This window comes from Kogia breviceps, chromosome 2 (assembly GCF_026419965.1).
Source record: "Kogia breviceps isolate mKogBre1 chromosome 2, mKogBre1 haplotype 1, whole genome shotgun sequence".
Taxonomy (NCBI): Eukaryota; Metazoa; Chordata; class Mammalia; order Artiodactyla; family Physeteridae; genus Kogia; species Kogia breviceps.
In genome coordinates this window covers 101,472,732-101,495,244 of record NC_081311.1, presented here as the reverse complement: position 1 = coordinate 101,495,244, position 22,513 = coordinate 101,472,732, and the positions used below count along the sequence as shown (strand labels likewise).

The 22,513-nt window shown below is 44.3% G+C and overlaps 1 protein-coding gene and 1 long non-coding RNA gene across 9 annotated transcripts in view; one reads left to right on the top strand and one right to left on the bottom strand.

The window, feature by feature from the left end:
• LOC136793590 (uncharacterized) overlaps nt 1-2,069 on the bottom strand; it is a 101,421-nt gene extending 99,352 nt beyond the window's left edge. Inside the window, exon 1 of the long non-coding RNA XR_010839093.1 lies at nt 1,885-2,069. This is a non-coding gene — a long non-coding RNA (uncharacterized lncRNA). The remainder of the gene's footprint in view (nt 1-1,884) is intronic.
• NCKAP5 (NCK associated protein 5) overlaps nt 1-22,513 on the top strand; it is a 1,012,185-nt gene that overhangs the window by 354,540 nt on the left and 635,132 nt on the right. The window contains exon 1 of one of the 8 annotated variants that reach the window (XM_067025889.1): nt 1,175-1,686. The exons of the other annotated variants lie outside the window; for them this stretch is intronic. The gene's annotated coding sequence lies outside the window, so the exon portion shown is untranslated. Of the gene's footprint in view, nt 1-1,174; nt 1,687-22,513 lie in introns of those variants that run through there. 8 annotated transcript variants of the gene reach the window in all.

The window sequence follows — 22,513 nt, the reverse complement described above, 5'->3', positions numbered from 1 at the left end:
GCTTACTGTGACTTGCCCACATTTCTCAACTATAGCATAAAGCAAAAGAAAGATTTGAGCACTAATTTGAAGCTCTATTCAATTTTCACAGTAAAGTATACTTACTTTTGCCTAGCTCTTATATCCATCTGAATAAATGGCTTAACATTTTTCTTCCACTTTTCAACTGGTGATTGGTTTATCCAGCAAATTATTTCCCTAACAAATACTGTCATTCAGGATAATTGAACTTTTCCAGCATTTAAGAAGAATGTACAAAAGCAGGCATAATCCCATTGGTTGTATACTTTATGCTTTAAGATTTATGTATATCTAGGACTGCTGTTATTTTTATTAAAAAAGAAAAAAACTTTTGCCATACACCTCAAAAGCCTATGACCAGTAGAAATATGGCATATTAAAATAAAAGTATATTACGGAAAGGAGCACCTTCTTTCATCTTTAGAAGAAAATGTGTTAGTTGGAAAAAAATATCAGTTTTAGAAGTCATGATTTTCTAATAAAGTAACATTTCTTTAAGAAGAGCATTTCCACAAGAATATGGGGGGAAATAAGAGAATTCTTTAAACCGAGGCTGGGGCTAAACTGAGTGCAGCATTTTCCTGCCCAAATCAGGTTTTTCTTTTATCTCTCAAAATGCCAACAGGAGGCAAAGGGCCCAGCTTCATCGCGAATTACACGCTGATTCTCCCTCCATCAACTTTATCCCCAAATGTACTTGGGAACCAACTTCTGACTCCAGACAAACGACTGTTAGTTCCAGCTCTTACCTGCCAATTACAATACTGTACTTTGCATATCCGTGCCAGTCTTTGGATCAGCCTGATGATAAGATTACAGGACCTGTTTGTTCAGTTCATTAGCAGAAATTCGTTCCACCCAGACAGAGCAAGCAGCGGTTTGGGGTGCGGGTAAAGGGAGGGATATTCCAGGGGCCTGCCGGGATGGATTGATTTTTCTTACTGGGAACTGGGAAAGGAAAGCACTATTTCCCTTTCGGGATCCCCATTTCCCCTTCCAGTTCCTCTGTTTGGGGCGGACAATAGAAGCCTCACAGGCCCCCCTCTCCCCGCGCAGGTCCCTGTCGCCCCCTCCTCCCCTCCCCTCACCCACCGGCTTCCCCAACTCCGGCTCCAGGCAGAGATTTGTCAGAACCGTTCGGTTGAGACTGATTATCATTGCAGCAGATGGGCCGGATTTGACAGCCTGATCCTAAGCAGCTTCTGATGGGGGGGCCGCGGAGGGGCGGGGAGGGGGAGAAACTGGGGGGCGGGAATCTGTGGGACGGAGCCGCCTGCTAGGAGCGCACCGCGCGGCCCCGCCAGGAGCGACGGGGCAGCTGTTTAACGCGCGCCTCCGGGAGGGAAGTGGCACGCGGGCCCGAGGGGCCTCCCGGAAGGCCGGGGAAACGTCCATTGCCGAGAGGGCACCGAGACACCGGGAGGCAGGCGCAGGAAGACCGGCGCAACACAACAAAGCGGAAGAGCGCGCGGAGGACGCTCGGCTGCCGGGCGCTGGTGGGCGGCGGGGCGCGCGTGGCCCCGGCCGCCTCCGCCAGCCCCGGACATGGCAAGTTGGTCAACTCCAAGCTCCGCGGCCAGCGCCTTGCTGCCCCTGAAGTGACAGCACTGCAGGGTCTGCCCATCCCGACCCCGACCAGCTGCAAAATGATCCACCACCGGCCAGGTAAGAAGACGCCAGCCCGCTCCCCTCCCGGGCGCGCCGCGCGCTCACGCCGCCCGCGCTCCCAAGCCTGACCCTTCGGCCCTTTTGCTCGCACTAGTCCGCGCGGACTCCCTGCTTCTGTGCCTCCCTGTGGTCTCCTCGGTCCACCTCTGCCCTCTACCGCCCTCCTTCACCGTCGCCCTTCTTTTCCCACCTTACCGGATCCCAACAGCAGGGGGAGAAGTTCGGCGAGGTGGCACGAGGTCACGGGCTCTCTTCCTCAAGCGCCTGCACCTGGCCCCGCTCCGCAGGCGGTGGGTGGGAGCCGGCTGTGTGTGCTTTCCTCCCCCTTCCCGCTCCCACGCAGTCCGAGCCCCTCACAACACACACACACACACACACACACACACACACACACACACACACACACACACGCCGGCTGTGTGTGTTTTCCTCCCCCTTCCCGCTCCCACGCAGTCCGAGCCCCGCACAACACACACACACACACACACACACACACACACACACACACACGGCGGCTGTGTGTGTTTTCCTCCCCCTTCCCGCTCCCACGCAGTCCGAGCACAACACACACACACACACACCCTTCCTCCCTCCCACCCGTGGGGCCTCGCTTTTGCGCTGGAAGCACAAATGAAAACAAGCACACGTGCAGACACAGTTCCACGTTGGCGTCCTCCAGAGACTCCTGAAGGGGGAAGGGGTGGCGGGGGAAGGCGCGGATCTTGACAACTCCGACGCGCCCAAGCACAGCACCAGTGCCCCGTCTGCCCCTTGGCCTTGACTGCTGTGTCCCGGGCCCAGCAGAGCCAGGCGCCTCCAAGGGCGCCCCGGAGGCTGCTGTGCTTGGCACAGGCAATGCTGTGCCGCCGGAAACCCTTCGTCCCTCGACCCCCGGGGGCCAGCGGCCTGGGCCACTTTCTGGCCCCTGGGGCCTGCCTTCATCCCCACCCCCTCCCCAGGCCCGTCACCAGTGGGTCCCTGACCTTGTCTACCCGGCTCAGGGCGTCTGGCCCTGGCAGCCCCTCACTGGCTGCTGTCGCCCCAGCTCGCCAGGAGCTACTGGTGTGTGCCCTGTTGCTACTGGCAACTGCCTGTGCCGAAAGCTCAGCCCCTACCGCAGCTTAATGCTGATTGATGGGCAGAAATGCGATATTTTCTGGAGCTCAGCGGCCACGCTGGGACAGGGGCCCTCCTCGCTGCTGGAGCCCTGCAGACAGCCTGCCACCCTTCCCAACTCTAGGCCCCGCCCCGCCCCAGCCCACCCCTTAGTAAAAAGGGGCTCTTAGGATAGCCTCATCCCCTAGGCGTGGGTTTGGTGCCTGCATTTGCTTCCCTGCCAACAGTCTCCCCCGAGTGAGTTTCCCGTCTTATTCTCAAGGATTCTATTGCGACGTATAAACGAGGCCGCTGTTTCTGGACGCGATCATCTTCCTTTCTCCTGTCAGCTCACACACCGCATCCTACACATAGTTACTTAAAATAGATCACTTCTTTAATGACCAGAACTGTTCCTGCAAGTGCTCAGGAAAGCATTTTCCAAAAATAATTCATTTCCTATCAGTACCTCTTCCTCAGCGACTCCTCTCCTCCCACTGCACTGCCTCTCCCCTTCTCCCGCAGAGAGTCCTTTCCAACCCAGAAAGACGCAATCTGGGGAATAAGCCTGAGCCTTGGGACCCTCAGTGCTGGGATAGATAACCTTTAGCACTTCTGTGTTTTCACATATTAACCCCCCAAACTCATTACCCGCTCCCCTTTTCTGGGATGGCAGCCTCCCTCCTCTAAGCTGTTGTGAACTAATAGAAATTTTTCCGGGCTTATAGCAATTTCTGTCCCCAACTGTACCCCTTCTCTTCCTCCCCAATACTGAGGGCAAAGGGCCAGATTTTATTATCAATGAATTTATCTTTAAAAGAAGTTTTTGTTCTGCAGTATTTTTCTGAGCACCCCAGTATTTTGAGCAGAGTATTTTCACTATCTAAATTGTCATGCCTAGCTTCGTTTTGCCTGTGGACATTCATTTGGAAAACCATGTGACGTTTTAAAGTCATTCATTTGTTCATGCCAACAAAACTTTCTTGTGAGGCTCTCCAGTGTTGGACACCAACCAAGGGCCTGAGTTGGGAATGGAGCAGAGACAGAGCCCAAATGGCTCTCATCATTCTAAAGCCTCCGTTATAGCTGGATTGTAGTTATTGCCATGACGGTTAATATTATAACAGCACACTACATTTGACCAGGACTTTACAGTTTACAAAAGGCTTTCACAGGCTTTATCTGCTTTAATCCCAGCAGCAGGAATTTTTAATAGCAGGGATTCCACCAAAAGGCCCAGTAAGGCTCATCAATCCTGCTTAACCAAAAAGAAAAAGAATCTTGCAAATGATCCCAACAGCTGATGGAGCTTTAAAACACAGAATAAACAATTCAGAAGAAGCTTATGAAGCTTAGTTATCGGAATGCAGCTTGGGGAAGATAAGTGAAATGCATGGAACATGCATAGTACCAGAAAAGCATCCTGGGAAGAAACTCCATCCTGAGAGGGCTGGCGGCTTGAGGTGGAGGCTTTCCAGGGCTCTGGACTATTGCCTTATCCCAGGATCTAAAATGGGATGAAAGTGTTAGTGCAAAGTTGCTGGGAGAGTAGCAAATTAAGCAAAATGAGTAGGCAAGACGTTACTTTCTTTAGCTACAAGGCATTCTTGAGATATCCGCAAGTTTCTGGTATATATTTACTTTAGAAATGAACCAATTTTCTGTACTTAGAGCATAAAACACGAGTTTTTGTGCCTTGTCTGAGCCATATGAAGACAATCAGGATTTTGGTCATTTTTCACCCACTACTTTGAAAGGGGTTGTCTGTGAAAACAGATGGATAAATAGAAATTTCTCTTTGTTATCATTTATAGGGAAAATGTACAGAAGGCCTTTATGTAGATTTGTTCCTTTTCTCTTACCCTTCAACATGGAGGGCAGCTGTCTCTCACGTCTCAGCTGTGAATATCATTCGTGACTCTCCTCCAGAAACGATGTCTAGAATGCCAACTGATAGATAGAAAATTTGGTTGGCATTTCAGACATCATGCGAGGCTCTTATTGTCATTTTGAAAAGTTTTATTCAGAGGAGGTTTACAAGCAAGATGGTATATCATAAGGAGCTGATTATGGCCAGAGGCTGGCTGTGGGTACCACTAGATAACATATGAGCCAAGAGAATAATCACAGAGTAAGGTCTGTTGTTAGGAAAGAATGGAAATACCCAAGGAAGCTTTTTCTTATTTAGTAACATGAGGCTCTGTGGACACCTTTAGATGTGTTGGTGTTTTGGTATTTGGTTTTTTGGTTTTTGGGGTTTTTTTGCTGGAGAATCTGGTTTTTCAATCCTGTTACTCTTATTTGGCATTCCCATGTATTATTTTCATTCTTAGACATTATAACATTTTGACTAGAGCTGAACTTATGTGTTTAGGTTGATTGTCAATGAAAAACATATATGTATTTTATTTATATATATATATATATATATGTATGTATGTATTTTTTTTTGGGGGGGATTCGATTGGACCTAGTGAACCCTCCTCTGACAGGGGACTTTTGCAGCTTCTGCTGGATCCCTGAGGTTTTCAAATGAAGTTTAGAGAGAGGTGTGGTTGATTCCAACCCTTGTCATCCTCCTCTGATTTTCTTATTTAATGTGAGAGACATGAACAGAGGAAAGTTGTGGACACTTGGATGATGGCTAACGTCACCCTGGTTCAGGGGGGTCAGTCTCCCCCCTCGACTCTCTAATCTGAGGCCCCATTATTTATCTGTTCAATACATATTTGTTGAGCATTTTTAGAGACCAGGCTCTGCGTTCCAAGCCTCCTTGCTTTTTCTGCAGAGCTTTGCCATTTCATCTGATCCATTAGCTGTGTTCCTTTCAAATATCTGATAGTTTTGCCCTTTGGGCTTTCTGTAGGTGTGGTTTAAAGGACACAGAATGTGGGTGGTTGAGAGGATTTCTTGCTGCAGTGAGGTCCTACTGCACTGCTGCCGAAGGCTGCTGCCTCTGACCAAGATGGCTTCCTCAATATTACTCTCTTCCAGCCTTCTTTCTCCCAGTAACTCTGTTCATGTGTCTCCCCCTGTTCCGTCTTCTTAGATGGTAGTGGATTAAGTAAACAGTCCCTGTGAATTTGTTGCTCAGCTCAGAGAGCATGGCTGTTTCATGTTACTTGCTATGAACTTAACCGACACAACGCATTAAGGAGGAATGCTGGTGCCCAGGCTCTCAGGCTCTTTGACAGCTAGGGGGAGTTGAAAGGGAGGAAGCAAATGGATCTCAGTGTATGTTGTGTTGTGTTGTGTTGAAAGATGTCCAAAATAGGTCATGGCACTTACTGCTGTAGGTAAGACTATGGCCTCTAAATGGATCGTGAACTCAGAGTGTCACTAAAACTGCGAGTTACCTGGCAGGTGGTTAAGAGTTTAAACCCGGGAGTCTTGTAGACCTGGACTCAGATCCTGATACCATCGATGTAATTTGAGGCAAAGTTATTAATGTCTATAACTAACCTCGATTTGGTCTCCTTACTAATAAAACAGAAAGCAATATGCATGTATAAGGTGTAAAGTATAAAATCTAACATATTTCGAGGGCTTAGGACAGTACCGAATGCTCAAGGAGATTAGCATATGCTCTCTTCTGTGGTCCTTTCATGTTATTTTCCATTTTGTTGGGACTTAGTGAGACTGCCTTTTTCACATCCATCTCATCTTTGAACCAGCTCCCAGTACACCACAGAGAACAGCCATTATAGGGAAGTTACAGTTTAAAGCCATTACAGCTACTTTCTGAAGGAGCACATGCCTTCCACCGGTATGATGGGAAAATGACGCCTCTTTCTCTCTTTGAGATGCAAACAGTTTAGTCTCTAAGGTAAACCTAGAAACTTTCAGTTAATATTCAGTTCATCCACTGCCTGTGAAAGGCACTGTGTTTCACACAGTGCAGAGATTCAGAGATGAAAAACACAGTTTCTCAGCTTTCAAGGTGGAAGAGAGGAGGTGTTGATATGATAAGAAAAAACCCAGCATAATAATAAGGAACGTCATCATAATAAAGACAGCTGTCACTTATTAAGCCCTGGCGTGTGTCAGACACATATTTTATTAAAGGCGAAAACAGTCTTGAGATCTGTGAGAGAGATGTTATTTCTCCATTATGGAGGTATGATTATAAAGGTAAACTTAAGTTTCATAGCGGTGTTATTAGCAAAATACTATTGGTTGCAAAGGAGAGAGTTATCCTTACCAGAGAAGCCTTACCTCAGGTGGTTTGAATGAGTTGTTTGGAAATATTGATAGTGTTTTATTTAATAACTACATTATCCAAGGTTAGATTCGGGTTCAACAATCTCTTGATCCCTTACACTCTGTTCACAGCACTATAGAAAAGAGAGAAAAAAACCTGGGCTTTGTTAACCAGCCAGCGAGGAATTCATTCTCTTCCCTTTCTCAGTTCTTTGTTCATTTTTATTGCAAATGCCTCCAGGGAAAATGTCTTACCTCCCTTGTGAAGTTCTTCCTTAGTTTAAAGACCACATTATCATCAGTGACTTTTTTGGATTTATTTCTGTTTATTCATCGTATAACATTGAGGCCACCAAAATTTTCTCTAATGTAAGTCATATCAAGTTCATAAATGCACATTTGCATGTGCCAAATGGTTAGTATGGCATTCTAAAATAGCATAGATTATTGACTACTGACGTCAGAGTCAAATATAGGATTCAACACACATTTCACCTGATGCAGATTCTGATAACTTGACTTCTCCCAGACTGTTCCTCTTTTGTTTATCCTTTTAGTCACACCTTGCTTTTTCACCTAAACATGTTAATATTCTAATATTGTAGTGCTGTTCTCCATACCTCCTCCCTGGTGACAGGTGTCCAAACTCAGCTGTCACTCTCCATCTTTTTCCTGTTGAGATTGTATAAAATGGACTGTCTTCTCAAATTTCTAGAGTGATGCTTTTATCTTAGGAATCCTAAATTTGCCTGAATCACTGCAACATGAAAAGCGAATCACATAGGCTACCTAAATATTTGTTGGGCATATGAATTTTAATCCTTCATAATGCTATTTTTAAGGGAAACAGGTATTCATTTGAGAAGGCATAGATTGATCTTTACAACTCACTGTCCGCTGTGTTCTAGCTTAAAGGAATTCCAGCACAAAAAGAATTCCAGCCAAACACAGCATTTCTATGCATCACCGGAAGGCTTTCTTGCCTGCCATCTTTCATTCACTTATTTATTCATAAGTTGACTCAACAGACTGGGGTTAAGTATCTACCATGTGTCAGGCAACGTGTCAGACTTAGAGTGACTGCAGCCAGCATCTATTCTTCTAATACTGAACACTGAGCAACAGAAAGTCATTAGTTCTCAAAAGAAACAAGTAAACAAAAGAAACACGCACATTTGCCATTGCATGATTCTGCCCGCTTCCTGCTTTTGTGAATTATTTTAGCCGATCTCATCCTTGTTGCATTAACGTATTTTTTAAAAATTGTTCTTATCTTTCACTAAGACTTTCATTCAGAAGGTAGAAACCTTTGTTCCTCTGTACCTCAGAGTCTATCCTGATTTTCCTGATGCATTTCCATTTGTCTTTTTTGCTGAGTTCTCAATGCTTTAAGGCTTTTCATACATATTTGTTAACTAGACAGCAGGAAGAAAATGGAGAAGTGAGGAAGCTTAGGAATTTCTTATATTAGGAGTTAGGAAATTAGCTAACTTGGGATTTAACATAGTCCAAAAGGACTGTCATTTTTCTCTTCTTCCTGCATATCATCACGTCTGCCTCAGATCCTATTGGGGAATGCATCCTCTTTTTCACTGGACAGTCCATTTTAGGGTTTGGTGTACACAACTTTGTGTCTGCGATTTCCCCCTTAGACATTTCTGGCACTGGTGGTGGTTTTCCAGAACTTTTGGAATCCTGATGCCACTTTGTGGACCTCCCTCCCCCATTCTGCTGAGTTACGGTTACTCTGAGGATTTCATTCTGTGTCATTACGGCCACACCCCCTTCTTCTTCCTACACTGACATGTCTGGAGACATCCACCTTATTTTCATTCAGAGAGACAATTTGTGTAACACACTGCACAAGGCCTTGTCCCAGCCTTCATGAATTCCTAGAAAGTCGTTACAGAATGTTGTTAGTTATAAGTTAATTATAAAATTAGTTTTAAGGTACAAATGTCCTGGAGGAGAGAGGACATTACTATCTAGGTGGAATAGGAAACACACCCATAAGGTGACAAAAACAGCATAGGAAATCAGCGTAACAGGAGGTGGGGAGAAAGATCTAGTCAGGAGAGGGCTTGCTCTCAGCCTCTGAGGCAGGCACTTGAAGCAGCCCTGGAGGAGAAGGGGTTGCTGAAGATGGAGAAGTAGTAGGGACCCATCAATATGGCTCAGTGTCCGTGTGCTGAGCACGTTGGACTTGATCCTCTGGGGTAGCGTTGCCCGAGACATGTCTCCCTGGAACAGTAGTTCCGCTGGGTGTTGTAGGTGTCCAACACCTACAAAACGAGTCTCCATGGTTGAAAGGTAAGAAAAGCTGAGGGAAAGTTAAACAGATTTTCTCTCCTGCAGACATGCTCCAAGACTTTAATGTGCTAATTTGCATTGTAATCTTTGAGTTTCCCAAAATACTTCGATCGCTGAATCCATTTTTAACGGGGAACCTATTTTGGAAAATGCTTTGGAGGCCATTGATGTTTTTGAGTCAGAGGCTGTATGGGTGAAAGATGTTAGAAGCATGCACCTCAAGGCGTGTGTAGGGGGGTGGGATCTGGGTGGGGAATAGGATGCAGGATAAATAGGAGACTGGCTCTGTCCAGTAGGACAGGATGAAGACCTGGACTAGGGGGGTGGCATGAGAATAGGAAAGAAGGGATATTTCATGAGTTCTCACAGTGTAAGAACCTCCATTCTTTTTTCAATGACCAGATGGAAAAGAGTTGCCAAGATGGAGAATCAGGAAGGGCCCCAAACTTTTAGATTCTTTTGCCTTAGGAACCTTATCTAGCAAGGCTCTTATCTAGCACTGCTTTTCAGAAGCAGTGAAAACTTGATGAAACTGGGGTGTCTTTGCAGGCATGTGTCTTTTCTTGGGCGGGTGCCCTATAGTCCAGATACTTCTATAAAATGCACTTAAAACAGCCCCACTATTTCAAATCATGTGTCTGGTATAACATTGCCATAAGTGACCCCAGGCAGCTATTAGAGCTCCCTGAATTGGAAGTGGCCTGTATTTGCCAAGGGAGTGTCTGCAACACAGAGAAAAGACCACACCCTGCTGTTGGGAATCTGGTTCTTTGTCTGGCTAAAGGGCACTGTTGTTGGTTTTCCTCATGGGGAGCTTTATCCGAAATGACAGTGGGCACAGTCTAGGAGTCACACCGATTTTGCTGCCAGGTCTCTTGAGTTTGTTCATCCCTGGAGATGCTGAGACTTCGGCGTACAGGGTAGAGTCCCATCATTTGTCTGTTTGGTCTCCAAGGACTGGACTCCAGATCTGTTCACCGTCTGCACAGTCTGTTTAATCTGTGCAGGAAATCATGCATCTGGCTTTTGGCTGTTCACATAAGATTACACAGAGTAATGATTTTTATTTTTCCGTGATTATTTTCGAGGAATGTTCTTAACACTTTTTCCCCCCCAAAACAGGCAGCAGAATAATGCAGTGGTATAAAATGAAAGGCTTTGTTGCTTTTTCTCTAAAACTGTTCATGGGAGCAATTAGTTGTGATAAGCTTTCCAGTTTTCTTACATATTTACGAATACAAATGCATTTAACTGCTTGATAACTCATGTATTCCCTATATTTATTTCTTTCCATTGCTACACCTATTGTAACTCTGTTCATGTATTTGAAAGCTTGCAAATGATTCAAAGTAGTTGTGGTTATTAGTGTGGATGCTTCTGAATATTTTTCTCTTTCATTGTTTGAAATTCCATAAAGTGAATCCTTTTGTTTCTCCACTTATATTGCTTATTTGTGCTTCTCATGGCCTTGAAAACCCTGAGTTGTGCTTCCATGTGGTTCTTTTTTTTTTTTTTTTTTTTTTATTGGAGTAGAGTTGATTTCCAATGTTGCGTTAGTTTCTCAGGTACAGCAGAGAGAATCAGTTATACATGTACATTTGTCCACTCTTTTTAAAATTCTTTTCCCATACAGGTCATTACAGAGTACTGAGCAGAGTTCCCTGTGCTATACAGTAGGTCCTTATTAGTTATCTATTTTATATATAGTAGAGTGTAGATGTCAACCCCAACCTCTCAGTTTATCCCTCCCCCCTCCCCACCCCCCACCTGTAACCATAGGTTTGTTTTGTGATTCTATTTCTGTTTTGTAAATAAGTTCATTTGTACCATTTTTTTAGATTCCACATATAAGCGATAGCACATATTTGTCTTCCCTGCGATTCTTGCTTGACAGATCTCTGTCCATTGTTGCCTCACTCTGAAATTAACTTGTGCTCCGTAGATAAACCAGTGTCCTTGAGCACTTTGACTCCTTCAGACTAAAGACATTTATGTTGATGCCTGATTTCTTCATTTAGCTGTCACCATTGGCTAAATGACTATATAAGTGCAAAATCCACCTGTTCCTTTTGTGAGTATTGTGTATGCTCCATAGACCAGTGGCTGTAGGGGGAAAAGTGGGACTGTTATGACGTCTCCAGCCCAGTTGTCCAGCCATTGTTATTGTTTGGTTAGTTGGGATTAAATGATCTTCTGTTGCTACATGAATCTAGGAGAAAAGGCAGGGAGGATGAGGAAAACAGAGAGAGAGGGCACAGCTTAGAAGAAAATACCTACCTGGGTACAGTTGTCAGTGAATGACCTCAAGTGTGCTAGATTTAAACAGAAATTTTTGCTGTTTTTTTTTTTAACTGCAGGTGTATTGTTCTTTCATATATTGTAGAATGATAAGGCAGAATCATCAAATGTCTCTACTGGGTCATGTGGCCACATTCTTTTTCTAATTAAATGGTTATAATATGCCCAAGATTTTTATCTTTGTCTTTTTTTTCTGAAGCCACAATTTAATATGCTTGTGAGAATATTGACCCTGTCTTTTTACATGTGGATTTAAGAGGAGTCTTCAGCGTCTCATAAATGTTATTTGATAAAAAGAAAAGCAAACATGAACAAGATATTATTAATATTCATAATAAAAAAACAATTTGAGGAAGGCTGGGACAAAGGCATGCTGAATCAACCATAATCAACCTATTGATTATTGTTATTTTGTTGTTATTTGTTATTTGTTTGTTGTTATTTTGTAGGCATAACTTTTGCTAATGGGATTGTTAATTTTAATGAAAGGTTTAGTCTCACTGCCTACTCACAGCTTCTCTTTCTATGCAATTCAATTTAAGAAGAGTGGGTAACATTCCCTTTTGTTTAATGAGCAGATGAGAATATGTCACATAAGTGGAAGCAAACACATGTACATATTATACATATTTTATTAGCATAATATTCTGTGAGTACCATTGCTCAGAAACTAAGTTGCATATTCAAAATCAGATCAGATTATATTTCTAACTTTATCCTTGGTTTATTTAAACATTTGTCTTATGGCACGAATCAGATTGCTTTATTTAGTTTTAATCTACCATTGTTCCTTCTACTTTGCAGTAGAAGCCACGATATTTCGTTTGTTCACGTACTAGAAAATATACGTGCTTTGGGGCCTTTGGAAAAGTAGCATCTTAACCCTTCAGGAGAAAGCGTGTTCCGTACCACCTGTCATCTCATACTCAGGAGTTGACACATAATTTGTTCACGAATAAAACTCTTATTTTTAATTCTGTAATTTAAGCTTTATACATGTATTATATTATTCCGGTACTAGGTTTAATTTCCGATAAAAGGATGTCCCATAAATTGTTGAGACTACCAGTGACACCATTTGGTTTCTCAAACAAAAGCTGCTAAAAGGATTCTAGGCAGTGACTTCAGAGGATATTATAATGCTCTTAGCTGCCACTGCCCAACCAAGGAGCAGAGAGTTTCTCTTTATGAGGATCCTTGTATCTCATTTCATCTAACAGAATAGATAACTCCATATACACATTGGCTTTTTGCCAGACAGTCTCTGTAGCCACGATCTCTTTCTTACTTCATTCCTGGTACCCAGTACCACGAGGAGACCTCTCTGTGTCTGCGTCAGGACCGTGCGTATTCTCATCACACGTTGCTGAAAGCCCTTGCTCCCTCCCCAGGAACAAAACTCATAAATCAGTGGATCAAAGGGATGAAGAATATAGCCATTCACTAGAAGCCAGAAGGTTTCTGCTTTTTACAATTTTGCCTCCAAACATATTAATAAAAAGTGGTGATGTGTTAAATAGCTGTCTTTGAGTTGATTTCCCATTTTTAAAAAAGTGATGTGTTCCAAAGCTCAAACAAAACAGTATTTATATGAACATTTATCTTGGAAGGAGGCAGGAAGACACAGTTTGAAACAGAACTTCTGTGATAACTACGGAGTAGAGAAATGTCAAATTAATTCAACAATTCTTCGCATTTGTATTGGACTTTTATTTTCCTTTTTGGCTTGCAAAAGTTCTTTATATTAAATATATCATTTTGATCCCACAAGTACCACAAAAATCCAAGACATTATTATCATTTTTTATAGGAGCAACCTTTTGGTAGTCAAATTGCTTGTTCATTTTTACACAGCTGGTAATTAGGTCAGAAGTCAAGTTCAAGCTTCCAAGCTCCTCGTTGAGAGCTATTTTCACTGTAACACAAGGCCTCCGTTTATATTACTTAAAATAAGTGTCTAATAATTAGCAACTTTTTTTGTTAACCCAATTTTCCAACTCTGCCTCAGAGACCAGTAATTATATGATATATTTTGTGAAAAGTATAACACAGTTATTAAGAAAATCGGCTTTGTGGTCAGAGCTGAGTTTCAAATCCATCTCTTCTCGACCTTAGATAACTTACTTAACCTCATCCAACTTCATGTGTAAATTGGTACCATAAAGCCTGTGTTAGTGAAGATTAGATGATGTATGTAAAGGATGAGGCATGTAGTGAAGGTTCAGTTGAAGATAGCTCTCCCCCTCCTCTTCCTCCTCTCATTGTTACTGTTTGCTAATACTGCATGATAAACAATTCCTGAACTTAGGGTTTAAGACAACTACCGTTGTACTCTCTTTCACAGTTCTGAGTTGCTTGGGCTCAGCTGGGTGGTTCTTTTGCCCCTTATGTTGGCTGGGACTGCCATCCTCTGGGGGCTCCACCAGGCTGTAGTATCCAAGATGACTCACCCACGTCTCTTGCTTTGGTGGGATGGCTAGAAGGCTAGGCTCAGCAGGGATGCTGGGACGGCTGAGTCTGTGTCTCACTCCACTTGGTCTCTCCAACAGGACTTCTTACATGGTGACTCAGGGCAAAAATAGAAGATTCTAGACCTTCTTAAAGCTAAATCCTGGCAATGGCAGGGTATTACTTCTGCCAGGTTCTATAGATTATAGGGATTCACAGGACCAACCTGTTTTCGGTGAAGGAGGGAACTACACCAGGACATGGACACCTAAATGTATGGGTCATTGGGTGGTCATCTTTGGAGGAGACCAACTATCATGGTCATGCTGATTATTTAAAGTTTTTAGGGATGCCTTTCCCATGCCTTTGCGGTGGCGCCATGAATAAGACAGCTCCAGTCAGTCTGTGAGCAGAGGATTTATGCCTCTCTGTCACTCCATGAGTTAATGGAAGGCAGATAACCTGGTTGCTCTTCTAAAGAACATGCTAGAATCCGCTGTTCTCTCTCATGATGAGGTTCACACGGTAGAGGAACTGGTGGAACATGTCTGGGTGGGATTTTGTGATAATACCACCTCACATTTGAGTTTTTGGTTTTAAACCACTTTTGCATATATCCCCCCTCCTGTTTTTCTCACTGTAATACACCTAGGTTTGGCCTCTATACCCATTCTATAGATAAAGGAACCAAGTCTAGGACTTTAAATGACCTTTCCAATGGTGCAAAGCTTGAAAAAAAGCAGAAATAGAGTCTCATTACAGAGCATCTGCAACTGAGATATTGCCTCCCCATTTTGATTCCATTCCAGAGATAAATGTGGTGAAAAGGGATGGGGATGGGGTTGGGGGGAGCAGCAGGGAAGTGTAACAGGTGGAGGGTGTTGAAGAGAAGAAGGGCTGGTAGATAGGACCTGAGCTCCCAGTACGTTTCCTAATTCTGCCACTTTCCGCTTTGTGAACCCCAGCCTTCATTTGCTTTATTTGTGGGATATACTATCTATTCCATGAAATAGAGAAGAATAATACTTGCCTTAACAACGCCATAGTCTTGTCATGAATGTTAAATGAAGTAAATTAAGTACAGGGCCCAGCAGAGGGCCTGGCATACAGAAGATATTCAAGACATGTTAATTCTTTTTCTCCTCTTTCATTGTATTTCTGAAGGAATCTTCTTTCTTGGGCACAGAGATGAACACTTAGTCTCTTTTGTTTTTCTTTATTTTGTTCAAGTACAGTTGATTTACAATGTTAATTTCTGCCGTACAGCAAGGTGATTGTTATAGATTGTTCATATTCTTTTCCATTATGGTTTATCACAGGATATTGAATATAGTTCCCTGTGCCATACAGTGGGACCTTGTTTTTTATCCATCCTATATATACACAATAATTTGCATCTGCTAATCCCAAACTTCCACTCCATCCCTCCCTCACCCACCCCGCTTTGGCAACCACAGGTCTGTTCTCTATATCTGTGAGTCTGTTTCGTAGATGAGTTCATTTGTGTAATATTTTAGATTCTGCATTTAAGTGATATCACATGGTATTTGTCTTTCTCTTTCTGACTTACTTCGCTTGGTATGATAATCCCTAGGTCCATACATGTGGCTGCAAGTGGCATTATTTCATTCTTTTTTATGGCTGAGTAGTATTCCATTGTATATATGAACCACATCTTCATTCATCTGTCAGTGGACCTTTAGGTTGTTTCCGTGTCTTAGCTGTTGTGAATAGTGCTGCTATGAACATAGGGGTGCATGTATCTTTGAAAAATTGTCTATTTTTTAATTGAAGTATGGTTGATTTACTGTAAATCAACCACACTTCAATAAAAATTTTTAAAACACTTATTATATTTTGAAATGCATTGAGCATTATCAGTATGCTTTGCATCATCACAAAGTTGGGGGTTTCTTGCCTGGTTTCCCATGAGCAATTCTGTTACAGCTGTGCACTTCAGAGAAGGGCAACTTGGGAAAAGTTGGCATCTTTACCCTGAAACACAGAACCGGTTATTCTGTAACAGGGCTGGGGATGTGAATGAATCCCTCTGTGCGGAAGGTACCTGGCAGGGTCTTCACCTCACAGGCCACAAAACCTGTAGTTGACAGAGCCACCCTGGGCTCACCACCCACCTCAGGAGGGTGGGAAAGGACCGTGGCTTGCTTTTGTAAATAGCTGCTTCAGAAGATTATTCTGCGGATTGGGGTGAATTCTACCAGCAGCACAACAGTCCTGAATTTAAATTTGTAGGCGTCCTGTGTTAGAACTTTCGAAGCCTTCTGGCCCCTCCTTTTGGCTGGCACTGAAGAGAAGCTTTCTTCCTTTACATTTGGTGGTGCTCCCAGGCAGCCCGACTCTGGCTTCAGAAACTTCTGTTCTAGAAAGGGGATGGCTGGACTCACTCCCACAAGGATGTAAGAAAATGTTAGTGCATCTCCTTTGCCTAAATCAATGTCCAGGCAGCAGAAATGTGTCCTTGGAGTTTAAAAGTGACAGTTTCATAGCAGCAGTGCTTTGCTCACAGATCTTTTGTGATCTGATCTGATGGTGTCTGGTGGTGCTGAGCGGGTGCTCGCCAGCGATCGACGTCTGTGAGTCATGATGTTGTTGGAGGTTGTGCTTTTGTGTGTCTGTGTGACCAGAAAGAGAGCCCAGAGGTGAGAATGGAAGCTCAGGAAATCTCTTTTCGGCTGCTTCTAGGCATGGTTATATCAAAACTGACTTGAGCAGGTATATTTATTTCTTCTTTTTAAAGACCTCTGGAAAAAATGATTTTTTAGCTTTCCTAAGTAACCTTTCCTGCCAGGAACTCTCTCCTCATTGCTAATAAACATCTCTCCAGTCTGCACACCAAGCTTCTGTTCTCTTGTTTGTTTAATCAGAAGATGTGGGGATGAGACTGCATAATGATGCTTCAGGTATTGGAAGGTATTGGAAGGATAATGTTAGCTCACTGAAGCTACCTTCCTCCTATGTTGTGCAGTTCCAATTCTTGAACTCAGGGTCTGTGAAATCATTTTCTCCTAAAGAAATTAAAATAATATTTGAGTGGGTTTTGGCTACGGGCAAACATGAGGAGACTTCCTGATAGTTTCAGGGTCTAAGACCTCCATTTCAGAGAGCCACTCAGGTAAACAAAATGAGGTTGATTATTCATGGGGCAGAAAGAGGCATTTGTATCATGTCTGGGTTTCATGGCTCTTAAGAGAAATAAGCTTGTGAAAATAAATGTTAAGAGTTCAGGTTTCTGTGTATGCACTGATTTCATTTGCATTTTCTAAACTTAACATCTAAATTCTTATTGGGCTGCAAACTTGCTTCAGGTTAAAGTTGCAATAGTGCCTTGCACAGTCAATAATGAATGATTTTATATGCTTTTTTTTTTTTTTTTTGGCATCTGCTATGTGCTGGGTGCTGTATTTAGTGTTATTGTCCCCCTTAAAACCCTTGTACCTGGTGAGGTCAGAGCCATGTCACCAAATAATGATCGGCACATTTATCCAAGGCCTGACCTGTCCTGGGAAGGCCTGGCCTGGCCTTGGGGGAGCTCAGTGACAGTTTTAGGGTCTGAATCAACATATATACAATTCTCTATTTTCTGTTCCACTGCTCTGACTGTGACTGGCAGCAGCTATTTGCTTCAAAGGCAAATAAAAATAAATCTGAGAGAATTTGTTTCCGACATGGGTCCACTGAGGAATTAGCAGGCTGCGAGATGCCCAGGAGGGCAGAGCCTGCCTCAGAAGCAGATGGTCTCGTCCTCCGTTCCCCTCAAGTCTTCGGGAGGCACGTGTGGCACGGTTTCCCAGCACCCTTTCAGGGTGGCATGAGCCCAGGTTCATCTCTGCTGTGAGGCTGTGAACTCAGCCAGGGATAAAATCACGTCCATTCCCATGGTGGATGCCAAGGGTGCGATGTAGGGCTCAGCCCCCTGGGCTTCCAACTAAGAGTGCGATGTGAATTGGGCCATCCTGCTGTGCCTGCCCTGCTCACTTGGGGTCTGGGCTGCTCGCCAGCGGGCCCATCCAAGGTCAGGGTCCTGGGTGCCTGGCCCTCCGGGGGCCATCCTGGCTGCACGCTTCCTCCCCACTCCCTGGCATGTTTTCTCTCTTGTCCCAGGTCCTTGGGTACTACTCTGTGGCCAGCTCACCAAAAGATGGATTGTTTCTGATAAAGGTTTATCTCATAGGTGTGGATTAATGTATACTCTGCCTGGGAAACATTTGTACATTTCATCAAAACCTCAAAGTCTTGAACCTGTTGTTTTTCCTTGTGCTCTGGCATCCATGCCCTAATTTCGTCACAGGCACTTGATGTTTACAGATATCCTGTCATTCCTCTGTTTAAAACCCGTCCGCTTAGATTGAAGTTAAAGCAGAAGCAAAAACAAGAAACCACTCTTTGCCATGGCCTACAAGTTGGGCCCGATGTGGTCTGCCTTCTCCTGCTTACCTTTTCACCCCCATCTTTCCTCTGCCTGCAGAGCACATCTGGCTGCTGTCTCCCTGCTCTAGGCTAAGGCCTCCTCGTCTTTCAGGTCTAGCTTAAGCCTCCTTCCTCCGGAGACTAGGTCAGCCGTCCACCATGTGCTCCCATGGGCAGTGTCTTAGTCAGCTGGGGCTGCTGTAACAAATACCACAGACTGGGTGGCTCAAATCACAGACATTCATTTCTCATAATTCCAAAATCAAGGTGCCAGGAAATCCGGTGTCTGGTGAGGAATCTCTTCCTGGCTTGCAGACGCCAGCTTCTTGCTGTGTCCTCTCCTGTGTATTTTTTTTTAATTAATTAATTTTATTTTTGGCTGCATTGGGTCTTCTTTGCAGTGCACGGGCTTCTCATTGTGGTGGCTTCTCTTGTTGAGGAGCACAGGGTCTAGGCTGGCGGTCTTCAATAGTTGTGGCACACAGGCTTCGGAAGTTGTAGCACACGGGCTCTAGAGTGCAGGCTCAGTAGTTGTGGCGCACGGGCTTAGTTGCTACACATGTGGGATCTTCCCGGACCAGGGTTCGTACCCGTGTCCCCTGCATTGGCAGGCGGATTCTTAACCACTGCGCCACCAGGGAAGCCCCTGTGTCTTTTTTTTTTACAAGGGTGCAAATCCCATTCACGAGGGCTCCCCCCTCATACCTTCATTACCTCCCAAAGGCCCCACCTCCAAACACCTTCATATTGGGGATTAGAGCTTCAACATATGAGTTTTGGGGAGACACAAACATCCAGTCCGTAGAGAACATTGTATGCCTCCTCTGTAGCTCTCATAACATTTGCTGTTAGTATTTTTGGGTCAGATGGTCAGCTTCATACATGTGGAGACTGTGCATTGTTCTCTAATTAGTATGGTGCACAGAGTTGGCACATAGAAGGTACTCAGTAAGCATTCCCCGGGAAAAAGCAGGAAAACAAAGGAAGAAGGGTGCTGGGGTCAGGTCAGACTGGGGATAATGATACCCAGGGCAGTCTGGGAGATTGTATTAGTCTCCTAATGCTGCTATAACAAATTATCACAGATTTAGTGGCTTACAACAATACAAATTCATGGTCTTACAGTTCTGGAGGTCAGCAGTCTGAAATGGGTTTTGTAGTTCTAAGGTCAAGGTGTCGGCAAGACTGATTCCTTTGGAGGCTCTTAAGGAGAATCCATTTCCATGTCATTTTCAGCTTCCAGAAGCCACCTGCATCTTGGCTCATGGCACCCTTTCAGGAATCGGGTCACTCCGACCCCTGCTTCCATTGCCACATCTCCTTCTCTGACACTGACCTTCCTTGCCTCCCTCTTACAAGGATCCTTGTGATAAAATTGGAACCACTCAGATAACCCAGGGTCATCTCCCCATCTCAAGATCCTTGACTCAGTCAGACCTTCAAAGTCCCTTTTGCTATGTAAGGTAATATTTTCACAGGTTTCAGGGACTAGGCTGTGGACAATTTAATGGTGACAGGGAATGTTATCTGACCAATCATAGAGGGTCTTTGTGACACGGAGAGATGGTGTCACATCTAAATCAGAGCCGGGAGGGTCAAGGATGTGCTCCGAGGAGGTACATGGTGGCGACCAGAGAAGTCATAACAAATGGAGGAAGGAACACATTTATGATGAGTTAAGCTGTTCTGGGGCTGAAGTAAGAGGTGTGAGCCAGGAGGCCCTTTTAATGTGGGCACCATCTAGCGGGGTGTTATGCCAGACTAAAGGCTCACTGGTGGCATTGCTTCTAGAGACAAGGAACACAGTGCTGATTGCAGAGCCAGTGTTGCGTGAGGGCTTGCTGATGGCCAGACAGAGGTCAGCTCCATAACAAGGCTAGAGGCTGATGTGAGTGGTCTCCAGAGTGGGTACAGAGGACTCTGCTTACATGCCGCTTGGCTCTAGTCATCCATGTAGCCTCCCTGACTGACGAGGATGCTTTCAAGCCAGGGTCCAGCCTAAGCCAGGTACCTTGGGACCTGACTCTGTCTGGAAATCCGTGGAGGGTCCTGGGTCAACCTGGGTCGCCCAGAATGTATCTCCCCGCCTTGGGAAAGTTGATGACCTTGTGCCCTCTCGGGCCTGGAGTTGGGAAGGGACCCCCATGGCCAGGACTGGGGTTGGCAGGAGCACAGCATTTATCACTCTGGAACCAACTCCCTAAGTGCTTCTTCTGTCTACTTGGAACCTTTGTCTGACTGTTACATTTGCAGGTGGGTGATATAGTTTCTTCCTCGTTTCCAAGTGAATACCTGCAGTGATCTTTTCTGTACTAGATTTGTGAATATAAAGGCTTTAGATATATTCAATTTTGTAGCAGAGCCATCGTGAGAACTGATAAAGGTGCAAGATGTGATGAGAGGATGTGGTTTATCTTCCTTGGGGAGATTCAAAGAGAAATAGTTTAATAATGACTACTGTATTTGTTTCCTCTTGATACTGTAGCAACTTACTACAAACTTAAAAAAAAATGACTTAAAAAATACAGATGGACTGTCCAAAGATTCTGGAGGTCAGAAGTCCTAAAATCAAGTTGTTGGCAGGGCTATGTTCCTCCCGGAGGCTCTAGGGGAGAATCTGCCTCCTGACTTACCAGCTTCTGAAGGTTACTCGCGTTCCTTGGGTTGCGGCCCTCTTCCAGCAATGGGATGGCTCTGATCTCTGCTTCCGTCACCCCATCTCCTCTGTGACTCCAACTCTTCTGTATCCCTTTTATAAGGACCCTTGTAACTACATGGAGCCTACCCAGGTAGTCCAGGATCATCTCCCCACGTCAAGGTTTTTAACTTAATCACACCTGCAAAGTCCCTTTTGCCATGTACGTTAACAAATGTATACATTCGGTGATTAGGAGGTAGACATCTTTATTTTGGGCGGGGCATTATTTTGCCAACCACAGCTACCTGAATAGGGATATAAAGGAATCAGGGATGGGATACAGATTGTGGGCTGCGGGGGGAGACTAAAGGGACATCCATAGTCCAGGATAAATGAATGTTGAGACATCTTCCTTGTCAGACTCAGAGGAAGGAAAAAAGAATGAGAAGGTAGGGTACTGAGAAACATGCAAGGGCAGTGCCCACCAACAACTCTACAGTGGGGAGAGCATTATTTTTCTCTGAACTGTTAAGTTATTGGTTGGAATTTAGGAAGGAAGAAGAAGGTTTTTCCCAAGGACCAGGGTTGGGTCTGTTGACCCAGTAGGTGAATAAGCAGGAGCAAGTCATGTTCTGTGAGTGCTGTGTACTAGATCAGTCTGAGCAAAGGGTACCACTGTAAACCTATCAACTATGCAGCTGCATATAGAAGATAATTTTAAAGTTGAGGTGCAGTTCAGCATCATCTCGCCCCTGCATTTTATAAATTACAAAACTAAAGCCTAGAAAGTTCAAGTGGGTTGTCCAACCACACATGGGAAGTTGGTGTCAGAATGTGGACTAGAAACCAAGTCTCTTGGCTCCAATCCTGAAATGGTCGCACACGTTAGTGTCCTATATACCGTTTAGCGCCTGCTGTAGAGGAAGGGCGTGGGAGAGGAGCGTGGGGCTAGGACCCGTGGCCGTTCTCTCCATCCCAGAACTGCAGGTTGCCTTTGGTTTGATGGAGCCCTGGGTGGCTTTGTTTGAGATAGACAAAAGGAAACTTTCTGAGTAGCATATGGCATGAGGTGAGCATGCATAATCCCTGTGTGATTGGGTATAGATTTAGAAGTAGCTAGTCCCAAAACAATAGCAATGCAGATAAACTCACCCACTTAGTCAATGTAGCATTATAATTGTACCATCTTCTAAAAATGGCTGTCATGAAATCAAGGGAGGTCATGTGACTGGCTGATAGGAAGGCAGCTGCCCACGGCCAAGTTCATTACTGGTTTCCCCTTTCAGCATCGAGTCTGTTTTTCTTCCTGGGCAGTAAGAGAATACTTTCTCCAGAATATCCATGCAGCTTTTAGGGATGAATTCCTAAACTGCTTTGAACACTTCATCAGTAATACGGTGGGTCAAT